Source organism: Pinus tabuliformis, chromosome 2_2, assembly GCF_031772625.1.
Source record: "Pinus tabuliformis cultivar Carrire ecotype Pingquan chromosome 2_2, CPIR1, whole genome shotgun sequence".
Taxonomy (NCBI): domain Eukaryota; kingdom Viridiplantae; phylum Streptophyta; class Pinopsida; order Pinales; family Pinaceae; genus Pinus; species Pinus tabuliformis.
In genome coordinates, this window is record NC_142300.1 from 1,014,993,724 (window position 1) to 1,015,005,256 (window position 11,533).

The following is an 11,533-nucleotide window of genomic DNA, read 5'->3' on the forward strand; positions in this document are numbered from 1 at the left end:
CTCTGGTTTGTTGCAAGATCAACCCTCCTATCCTATGCCTTTGATAACTACTAGCACAAGACAAACATGGCACCTAGATCTTATGAATTTAACTGTGTGGCCACCATAACCATTACTGATCCAAGTCATGGCTCATGTATTTATCCTAGAAGCATTGGTGAAAATGGGACTTTGGCCAAGGCCAACAATGACCATAGTTGAAAACCCCTTTGGACCAACCTCTTGACCGGATATGGAGGTACCTACCTTGATGTCATTTCTTTATTTTTTTTTGTGGCCAATAGGAGTGTTAGTGCCTTTAGTAGTGAGTGTAGCAGTTTATTTTATCAATAACAGATAAAATGGGATGCAAATATGGCAAGTCCAAAGTGTTCCTTGAGTACACCAACTTGTTTGGATTTTGTCTTTTATATCCCTGTTTTTTCTTTATCTCTCTACATTTAATTTGTTGGATCTTGAAGCAGTGGATCAAGGTATATGTATTCATGGGAAACTAGAATTATTCGTATTTCAAGACATCCTTAGATTGTTGGGCAACTTATTTGTTGTAATAGACATACCATTTGAATGGGAAAATCCATGATGTTAACAACGTCACTGGTTCTCATTGCTCATCACATTTTTGGAATGGAGATAGGATAGTGGCTACACACAGTGGGGAATCATTTGAGGTTATGAAAAATATACCAACAATATTCTCTTTTCTACCAAACTTGATGGCCATAAAAAATTACCAAATGATTACTACAAGGAATTTGTCTGAGTCCCATACATCACTATACTTATGTTGAATCTTGGTGTTTATCTTATCCATCCATGGATGAAGGAAGCTAGCTATTGCCTACATTGGCTAGCTCATCTCTTCCTTGGTGTATGAATAATTCTATCAGGAATGCATTTGGTCTTTCTTTTGGAAAAATCAACTTTTTAGGCCTACTATTTGGAGTTGTACAAGTTGTTTGAAGTGTTGAAACATATGAAAGCATTATATATGTTATTCATCATTGATGTGTTGATTGTGGGTCATCCACAAACTCATGGTTATGGTTAAACACACAAAACCCTTGTCTTCATTATCTCTTGAAACATTGTACTCACTTGGTTATGAGTTAACCACAAAAAACCCTTGTCTTCAATGACACTTGGTTGTGGGTCACCCATAAACCCACGATTATGGATCAACCATACAAAACCATTCTCCAAACTTTCCATTTCCAACTCGGTTTCGGGTCATCCACAAACCCACATTTATGGGTCTACCACAAAAAACCCTTTTCTTTGTTAGCACTTGACACATTGTGCTCACTTGGTTATGGGTCATCCAAAAACTTGCGGTTATGGGTTAGCCACACAAGACCATTATGGGTTAACCACACCCTTCTCTTAATTGGCTCATATATTCTTCATCAAGGCAACTAGCTCAAAAAGGGCCACATTTAGTAGAAGCTACTCATGAGGGAACTTGGTGCAATGGGGATCATTACTTCTAATGGGGAAGGATTGATATGAGTGGAAAGTGGTATCCACCCATGGTATTTACGGATGGTATATACTCATGCTAATCACCCATGTTATTTAATTGTAAAAGGATGTAACTCAAAGGAGCACAAAAAATTACATTATAAAGAGGGGGCCTCCCCTTTGAAAATGATATATTCGTTCACCACTATTTAGTTGTAAAGGTTTTCCTCATTTAATAAAGAGTTATTTTTCTTTTGATATGTTGTGATGTATTCAATGTGGGTATTTTTTTATCTATGTTTTTTGAGAATAGTTTCAGGAAATATTTTATGCTTTCTCTCCTCTCTCTCGACATTCAAGCCTCCCAAATCAATAAGCTATTAGGAACCCCTGGAAACCACAAAGCTCTATATCACTACCTAAACACAATATTTGTAACCATATTGCATCCTTGGTTGCATGAGTGGCTGCCATGTATTTAGATTTTATAATTGACAGTGCCACGACATATTGTCTCTTGCTCAACCAATTGATTGCTCATCCAAATAGGTTAAACACATACCCACTTGTAGATATTTTATGGTCTAGATCTCTAGCCTAGTTTGCATCAACAAAGACATGCATGTCCAACACTATGTCCAATCTTGTTTTTCCTTGGTAGCATAATCTATACCTAGTAGTTCCACATAAATACATGAAAATCCTCTTTATTGCTATCCAGTGCACCTACCTTAGTTTTGACATATACATGCTCAATAATCCTACTACATGTGAAATGTTTGGTATAGTACAATCCATTGCATACATCAAAATTCCAATTACATTGGTACATGGAATATGAGACGTGTCCTTTTCCTCTTCCCATGTCTTAGGAAACTGATTTTCATACCACTTTACACTTACAAGAATAAGCACCTTTATCAATTTATATTCCTACATATTAAACATATGCAATATTGTCTTCATACTTCCTCTAATTTAGCTAGAGTTTCTTGTTTGTCTGATCTCTTCTAATTTCCATGCCCAAAATGAAATTTGTAGCAATGAGATCCTTCACGTCAAATTTATAGGAAAATTGAGTTTTCACTTCCTGGATGATTTCCTTGTCATTTCCAATCAACAACATATCATCCACATATAAGACCAAATAAATAAGATGATCATCAACTAATTTGGAATATAAGTAGTGATTTGCTTTGCTCCTTGTAAATCCTAGTCCCAATATATAACTATCAAATTTTTGATACGACATCCTTGGTGATTGCTTTAACCCATATAGGGACATTTCAACCTGCATACCAACTCTTTCTTTCCATTTAATTCAAAGCCATATGGTTTCTTCATGTAGATTTCTTTTTCCAGATAACCATCTAGGAATGTTCTCCACGTATTCTACTTCAGAATCAAAAGCATCAACAACAAATAAAAGAAATCTAATTGACGTTATGTCGACAAAAGGAAAAAAAAGCATCCAACCAAAGCCAATTCCCTCTATCCAGGAACAGACATAGATCCATCTTTAACTTCAGATCTACCAAGCATTGAGAGGAATCAAATCTTTCATGATACAAAACTCTTTCTCAGTGCAAAAATTGAGGGAAGGTTTGTACCTCAAGAGGTTTGATTCCTCTCAACACTTAGTAGATCTAGAGTTAAGATGGATCGATGCTTGTTCTTAATAACATTATTTACATTTATATACATTTCACATCTTGATATATATAAATATTTTTATTTTTAGTTCTATTAAAACCCTGATAATACATATAGTTACATGTATATATGTGCTCGACACTTTTTTGTGACATGTTTAATGATTTTTTTTTTAATTTAATTTTTAATGTGATATGCATAATATTGATTATATATAGAGCTTAGAAAAAGAGCTTACTGTAAGTATTAAGTGTTTATATGCTTATTAGTTAAATTTAAATATGAAGTTGTGAAATATAATGGTTATGAATATGAATCATTAATTTAACTTACATGGTAATATGGATCTCAATTTATAGTTATTATATATATATTATATATATTTCACATCTCTATATATTGAAATATTCTTATTTTTACTTGTATGTTTATTAATTAAATTTAAAACGATTCATATATGAAAATGTTAGGTTCGCGACTCTCCTCAGGGTATCCTCCCTTTCGTAGATTCCTAAGTTATTATATAATTTATTTGGTTTAGATTGTTTGTTGAGGTTTTCAATATACATACATACATACATTCATACATATACATGTACATATATACATGCATATATGTGTGTGTGTACAAGCATACATACACACATTCACATATATACACGCAGTGTGTGTGTGTGTACAAACATATATACATACATATGCATGTATGTCTGTATGTATTTGTGTGTGTGTGCCTTTAGTTGTAATTGAGACAAGATCAATTCTTTTTTTTTTAAATCTAATTTTAAATCTAACATTCTAATGCGAACATCTTTCCAATATTGGGTTATAGAGTGCTTCTTGATGCAGTAACCTTTTTCTATTAACTAAGCTTTTATCTCTTCAATTTGCCTTTTGCATTCAACCTTTTCTTAAACATCCCTTTACTGTTAATGGAATTTCTTCCAGTATCAATTCCACTAGATCCCAAGCCTCATTCTTGTCCAATGATGTTGTTTCTTCAACCATAGCCTTTTTCCAAAGGTTTCCATCCTCCAAACCCATTGCCTCCCTAACAGTTCTAAGATCTTCACCAGTAATAAGAAAAGAAAAATTTGATCATAAATTAGGTGCAATATACCTTTCTCGATGCTTTCATTCTCGAACCGATGTCCTCAATATCAAAGCACGTGGTTATTATTTTTTTCTTCTGGTTCTTGTTCTCCTGTAGAGTTTTATTCATCATCCTTGAATTCAAACTCTATCTTTTCTCATTCTTTCTCCCTTGATAGGACTTCCTAGTTGACAATGTTTGATTTCTATAAATACCACATCTCTACCATACACAATTTTCTTAGTTTACGGGTTCCAAAGTTTATAACTTTTTAGACCATATTTATATCTATTAATGATACACTTTTTTTGGATACCTTATCCAACTTACTCTTATTCTCCTTTAGGATTTATACATAAGCATCACAACCAAATACCTTGAGATGTTTAAGATATGTGGAGTCTTTTCAATTAACATTGGTGAGGGTGATTTTTTTACCACGTAACACGTAGTGTCCACTACCTCTACCCATAACTCATGTCCTAACTCAGAACCACAAAGAATGCTCCTTTCTTTGTCCATAAGTGTATTGTTCATCCTTTTTGCATCTCCATTCTATTAATTTATGTATGGAGTAGTCTTCTGAGTGGCTATACCACTCTTCATACATAATTCTTTGGATTCATTCCTACAAAATTATCCAACATTATCTAATCATCAATACCTTAATTTTATTCTCTATCTAATTTTTCACAAGAGACTTAAACACTTTGATTTTTTCAAAGACTTCATATTTCTTCTTGAGGAAATTGATCCATGTGTTCCTCGAAAAGTCATCTATAAATCAAACATAATACATAGATTTACTTAATGATGGAATTGACATAGGTCCAAACACATCATTGCGCACCAATTGTAATATTCTCTCTAACCTCATAACACTAGAGGATAATCTTACTTGGTTCTACTTCAAATATAAACATTTTTCAAAGAAATTAAAACCACAGAGAAATTAGACATACCTTCTACCACACCATTATGATGAATTACTTGAAGGCCCTTCTCTTCAACATGTCCCAATATTTGATGCCATAACATAGTATTTTTTTGAGAGGATGTTAGAGTTTTTCTTTCTTCTGCTCCACTTATAAACAATGTAACTATTGCACCTATCATGAACACTGTTTCCCATTAACTTATACAAATTTCCAATCCAAACTCCCCTCAACATTACCATTATTCCTCGAACCATCTTGTAGGTATCCTTTTCATACATTATTTTAACACTTGCATCACTTATCTTGCTTACAAAAATCAAAATTTTTCCCAATCTTAGGATGAGTAGAATACAAGGGAGTCTTCTAATCCTTCCACCCATGAGATTCAACTTTAATTTTCATTATCCTATGATTTTAACTGTCAAATCATCTCCTAAGAAAACATCATCACCATCATATATTTCATACTTGTAAAACCACTCCCTGTGAGGAGTCATATGGAAGGATTTACTTGAGTTGACCAACCATGTATCATGATCTACATGTGTACTTTAATAATCCAAATACACATTCCCTCCTTCATCTGAGATGATTTTTGTTCCTTAGAAGGAGCATCGTCAGATCCCTTTCCTTTCCTAGAAATTTTGGATTTAATATCTTTCTTGTAATGCCCTGTTGACGATTCTGGACCCGCCAACATTCAGGGGATCTCCTTGATATGAAGTCCTAATTATACCTCACACCATTTGGTGTAGGAGTCCCATCCGGTATAAAGGCCCAGTTTCCAATTCCTTAAAGATATTCCTTGGCTCTAATTGTCAGCAAGAGAGAGGGATGCAATGGTGCATTAGAGAAACAAGATGGTGTGCCTGGTGAGTGTTCAATTGTAAATATGTCAAGGTTCTTCTACTACGGAGAGGGGACGAAAGTGAGCCTCTAAGTCAGAGGTAGTAGTACCACCCAAGAAGAGACACACATGAACTGGAAGGATCCATCTAACATCCAGTGGAATAGTCCACAGAGGATGTGACGATCGTTACAACCAACAAATAATGGAGAAAAGTCTGTATAATATCCTGCAGAATAGTCCATAAGGATGGGACAACAATATCAACCATTAAAACACATTCTCAATAAGATAAGTACTAAAATAACCGAAATAGTTCAACTATCTTAGCAAATGTGAAAGCAAACATGAAATACAAACATCCGCATAATAGTCTTACAAACATTCATAATCTATGCATGAATAATGTGCTAGCCTTGAAGGCTTCTATTAGTAAGTAAAATTTCTGAGACACATGTTTACAATGTACATCACTAGCTCCAGTAGTGGAGCATTTGAGCGACTCCTTGCTCCTCAAAGAACTATATTATCTCGCTAATGCTAATTAATTGTGGGAGCAGCTAAGGCAAAAAGTCTTTTGCTCATACAATGAGAGAGTATATATAACCAAGGGTGACTCTTTAACTACCCTCATGACTGTTTGACTTCCTACGAATTTTCAACTTACATGACTCTTTACGTTCTATGCATGTCCTTTGGGCTTCCACTTTACACTACATTCTGAATATAATATACATGAACCACAATAATGATGTGGCATATGACTACTGATGACATGACATGAAATGACACTGCTAACATGGAATTCTTGATGCTGTGGCAATGTCAATCCATTGTTGCTGCTAAGTGCTGGATGTTGTTGGGTCCCTATAATACTAGTGATTACCCCATTAATATTGTAGTTGTATCCCTTATTAATATTGTTGTGCCCCTGTTGCCCCCATATTGTTATTACTGTGCCCCATAGAATCCCTCTATTGTTATTTTTGTGGCTTTATATTATTATTATTAGGTCGGCTGGGTTAGATTGTGACTCTTTAGACTCCTCTATATAGAAAGGAGGTTTTGTCATTTGAATCATCAAAGAATTGTTCATTTATGTAATGTAAAGGAGGTTTCCCCCTCTAAGAGGCTGAATTATAAGGCGTTGATCTATCTTTTCTATCTTTTTCTTGAGCTGGTTTCATAACATTTGGTATCAGAGCTTTGGATTCTAGGGTTTCACTGCTCCAAACAGGTCATCGTGGTATTTTCGCTATAACTTTTTTTCTGCGACGTTTCAAAAGCTAAAGAAAAAACACATTTGAGAAGAAATCACACTGAATCTTGGGTCCAAATTTCATATCTTTTTGCGTTATATTTGTGGAGATATGATATGAGGAAGTTGGTATTTTTGCAGACTCCTGAATTACATTCGAAATAGGTGACCTGGGGAAAATCGTTATAAATTTCTCTTTGATCATCGGATTGAAATTTAGTAAGAAGGTAAAGAAAGAGGATGGACTGTAGTTTCTTGTATATCTTTTTCAGAGCCAAAGGTCAAAACAGGGACACATGGCATGTCGTACAAGTTTCCTCTACTGAACTAGTCTATAATCAGGTCACTGTGGGATGTTTGACATAACTCTTCCTTGGAGAATCCAATTGGGATCAGACTGGTGGCATTGGAAAGAGGATGCAGAGAGCTACTATAGATTGAAATTTCAGAACTGCATGATCCAAAATTACAGAGATACATCAGAGGCGATATCGAGCTCCTACAAAGTGAAAAAAGGTGTGTAGATTTTAAAAAAATAATTCTTAAGCTTGGTTTGAAAAATTATTTTGAAGGAATTCAAAGGGCATAGTAGAGCATTGTTATCAGTAACTGATGCCCTGAGGAAAGAAAATGCAAACACCTAGTAAGCAACCTGAAAGCTCTAGCATGACTCATGAAGAAGAGGAAGAAATGCTACATGATATATCAAAATTACAAGACCAAGTGCAACAAATTTCACTCTCACAAAAGCTAACAGAAGCTAAGATAAATGGCGTGGAATCTAAGATAAGGGCCGTGGAAGCAAAGATTGATGATTTGAAGACAGATTTGAAGACAGATTTGAAGATAGACATGGCAGATTTGAAGATAGATTTGACAAATTTTCTACAAGAAATACTTACTAATGGTGAAAAGGTAGTAAAGGAAACTCATGATGCGAACAAAAGAAATGTTAATCATGATTTCATAGACTCTAATTTGGGATCAAAGACCCACCATATTCCAAAAATTGATATGAGGAAGTTTGATGGCAAGGATCCCGCAACATGGATATTACAGATGGAGCAATTTTTCGATCTCAATAATGTGCAAAACACACAAAAGGTACGTATTGCAACGTTATATTTGGAACCAAATCAGTTTGTATGGTATCAATGGCTTTGCTCTTGTAAACAAATTATCACTTGGGCAATTTTTACAGAAGAATTAATAGCACATTATGAGGATACAAAAAGCAACACTTTTTTTAGCCAATTGATAAGTCTCAAACAAAAGGGTTCAATAATGGAGCACATTGAGGAGTTCCAAAAATTGAACATAAGGGTAAAAAATATTCCAGAGGATCATAGGATTGATGTGTTCATAGGGACTTTAAAGGATAATATCCAGCATGATGTTCGCCTTTGGGAACTTGATTCATTAGAGAAGGCATTTAGGTTAGCAAGAAAAATGGAAAGAAAAATTATGGCAACCAGGAAGCATACCACTCACAACTATAAATATGGAAGTGTTGTTGCCCCTATTCTTCCACAACCTATAAGTTTGACACCACAAAAATTGGAAGAAAAAAGAGCAAAAGGGCTTTGTTACAGTTATGATAGCAAATACACTAAAGGTCATAAGTGTGCTGAGAAGAAATTATTCTACATAGATTGTGAAGAGGAAGAAGAAAAGGAGCAAGAAAATCCAAAAGAAGAGGATATACTCCAGGAACAAAGCCCAGATAAAGAAGAAATGAATCCAACCATATCTTGTAATGAATTGGCGGGAATTACCACTCCTCAAACCATCAAGATAGAAGGACAAATCAAGAAGAAAAAGGTAATAGTGTTGATTGATTCAGCTTTTGACACTTTTCTAGACTAGGCCTGCGTTTCGCCCTTTTGGACCCCTTCCCCTCACTCAATCCTTAAAATTCCAATTTCCCTTACTTCCTAAAATCCATCCCTACCTCCAAAATTTTTCCTAAGAATTTAGAATCCCCCTGTTGGGCTCCAAAAATGGCACTCATTACCATACATTTTTCACCTATGCTTCCATTATTTCGCTCACTATTCATCACCTTGTCACTCCATTTTCCCTACTATTCACCATTAATGGGTCTCATTTATATTTTCCAAATATTGTTTATTTTTAAGCATTTTTGAGAGAAATTCTTGCTTAAATATTAGAAAATAATATATTTTACTTTATATATGGAAAGTGGGTTGTTTTGGTGACATGTGTAGGTTGCAAGGAAGCTTCCAAGACACCTTTATGTGGCCTTGAATGATCAAATTCGAATTTGATAAGATAAACCTCATGGAAAAGATCATGGAGAAGATCATGGACCTCATGGAGGAAATCATGGAGGATAGGGTTATGTGTCTAGATGGTTGAGAAATGTATGGAACTAAAAGAGAGATTAATGGATCATCATTATGAGTTTGTTATCTCCTCTCATTGTATAAATAGGAGTACCTCCTCCATTCCAAAGAGAGGACTCTTAGAGCATTGTATCCAATTGATGATGGAATAGAATAAAGCTTCATTTTGCATATATTTCTATTATGTAGTTATAGATATAAGTTTTACATATATTTCCATTATGTAGTTTTAGATATAAATTGTGTGAATGTAGGATGTGAATTTATGTAGTTTTAGATATAAGTTTCCTTAATGTAGTATATGGAATAATTTGTCTTTTTCTTAAGAGAATTGAGCTCACTCTAAAAGGATGAGAGAAACATGTTATTTCATATTAGATATTATTTCATTTAGTTGCTTAGATGTTTGAGAATTTGTTTGTGATTGATGAATGAGTTTTAAATTAGAATCTAATCAGCATATGAGAGGACAACTAAGGGTCTAAGTTAGGCTCTCTCTCTCTATTTTGATTTGTATGATAATTGAAATTCATTCTTTTGCTTTTATGTTTCAAGTATCATATGAGGAGATACCAAGAGTCTAAGTTAGGCTCTCTCTCCATTGATTTATATGGTAATTGAAATTCATTTTTTTATGCTTTTAAGTTTTAAGTTATTTCATTTCTTATGTTTATGGATGAATCTTAGTTTAGTTTGGATTAGTACATGAGAGGACAATCAAGAGACTAAGTTAGTCTTTCTCTCTCTTTGAATCTGAACAACAATTAAAGTTCATTCTCTTGTTTTCATTTTAAGTTTTTTTAGTTTCATGTAATCAATGATTTCTCTATGATACTGTAGGGAAGGACAACCAGGACCTCCTTAGTTAGGAGCCTCTTCCCTTGCATATTGTATTGAATCTTAAATAATTTAGTTAGACATATAGTTAGTTGCCTACTCCTGCATATATTTTGCTGGCACCATCACAAGCTCACGAGTTTCCCTGGTCGATAATTTATGCAGCAATTTAAGTCCAATAAATTGCCCAACATTTTGGCGCCGTTGCCGGGGAATGGTGCTAAGGGATTAGGCATTAGAAATATTTTTTAGTACTAGTATTTTTCTTTAGACAAAATAACTTGTGAGACCTGGTGACAGCAGGATCTTCACAAAGAAGTTTAAGTTTGAGTTTTCTGATAGTTTAGTGTTTAGCTAGTTTTAAATTTTGTCTTTTCAAAAACACCCCCCTGCATGAATAAAAACGAATCAATCGACTAGTATGCTCTCTTCCTGCACTTCGTGTGATCAGGAAGATCAGAAAATCTATTGATTTCGTTCGAATAAAACTACTCTTGCTGGAGAACTAATGTGCAACATGACAATAAAGAATTTTGTGAATGAAAAAAAAACATCTTTAAATTTTTAGATGAAATTTAGTTTTTTTTTTAGATTTAATTTTTTTTTTTAATAATATATGTATCATATATACATATTATTATTAAAAGAAAAATAAAAAAATTAACCCTTTCTTTTGTTCTTTAGATATTTAAAAAAAAAAAAAACAAAAACTAACTTCATTATAGTTATTGTTTAATAGTAGGTTTTAATAAAAAAAAAATTGTTGATTTTACAACTTAAAAAAAATCTCAACTTAAATAACAAATTAAAAAAATTTTGTTTTTTAATTTGTCGTTTAAAAAAAAAATAAAAAAAATCCTAAGCAATAAATAAAATCAACATAAAAAAAATAAAAAATATAATATGCTTTCATTTCTTTTTAAGATTTGTTGTATAAAAAATAATAATAATAAGTACTTCAATTAAGTACTTCACAATAAAAAAACATAAATAAAATCAACATAAAAAAAAATAAAAGATATAATATGTTTTCATTTCTTTTTAAGATTTGTTGTATAAAAAATAATAATAATAAGTACT

General features: G+C 33.3%; 1 pseudogene; it reads left to right on the forward strand.

The window, feature by feature from the left end:
* Positions 1–232: 232 nt before the first annotated feature.
* On the forward strand, positions 233–877 carry LOC149196815 (15-cis-zeta-carotene isomerase, chloroplastic pseudogene; annotated as a pseudogene).
* Positions 878–11,533: the final 10,656 nt, after the last annotated feature.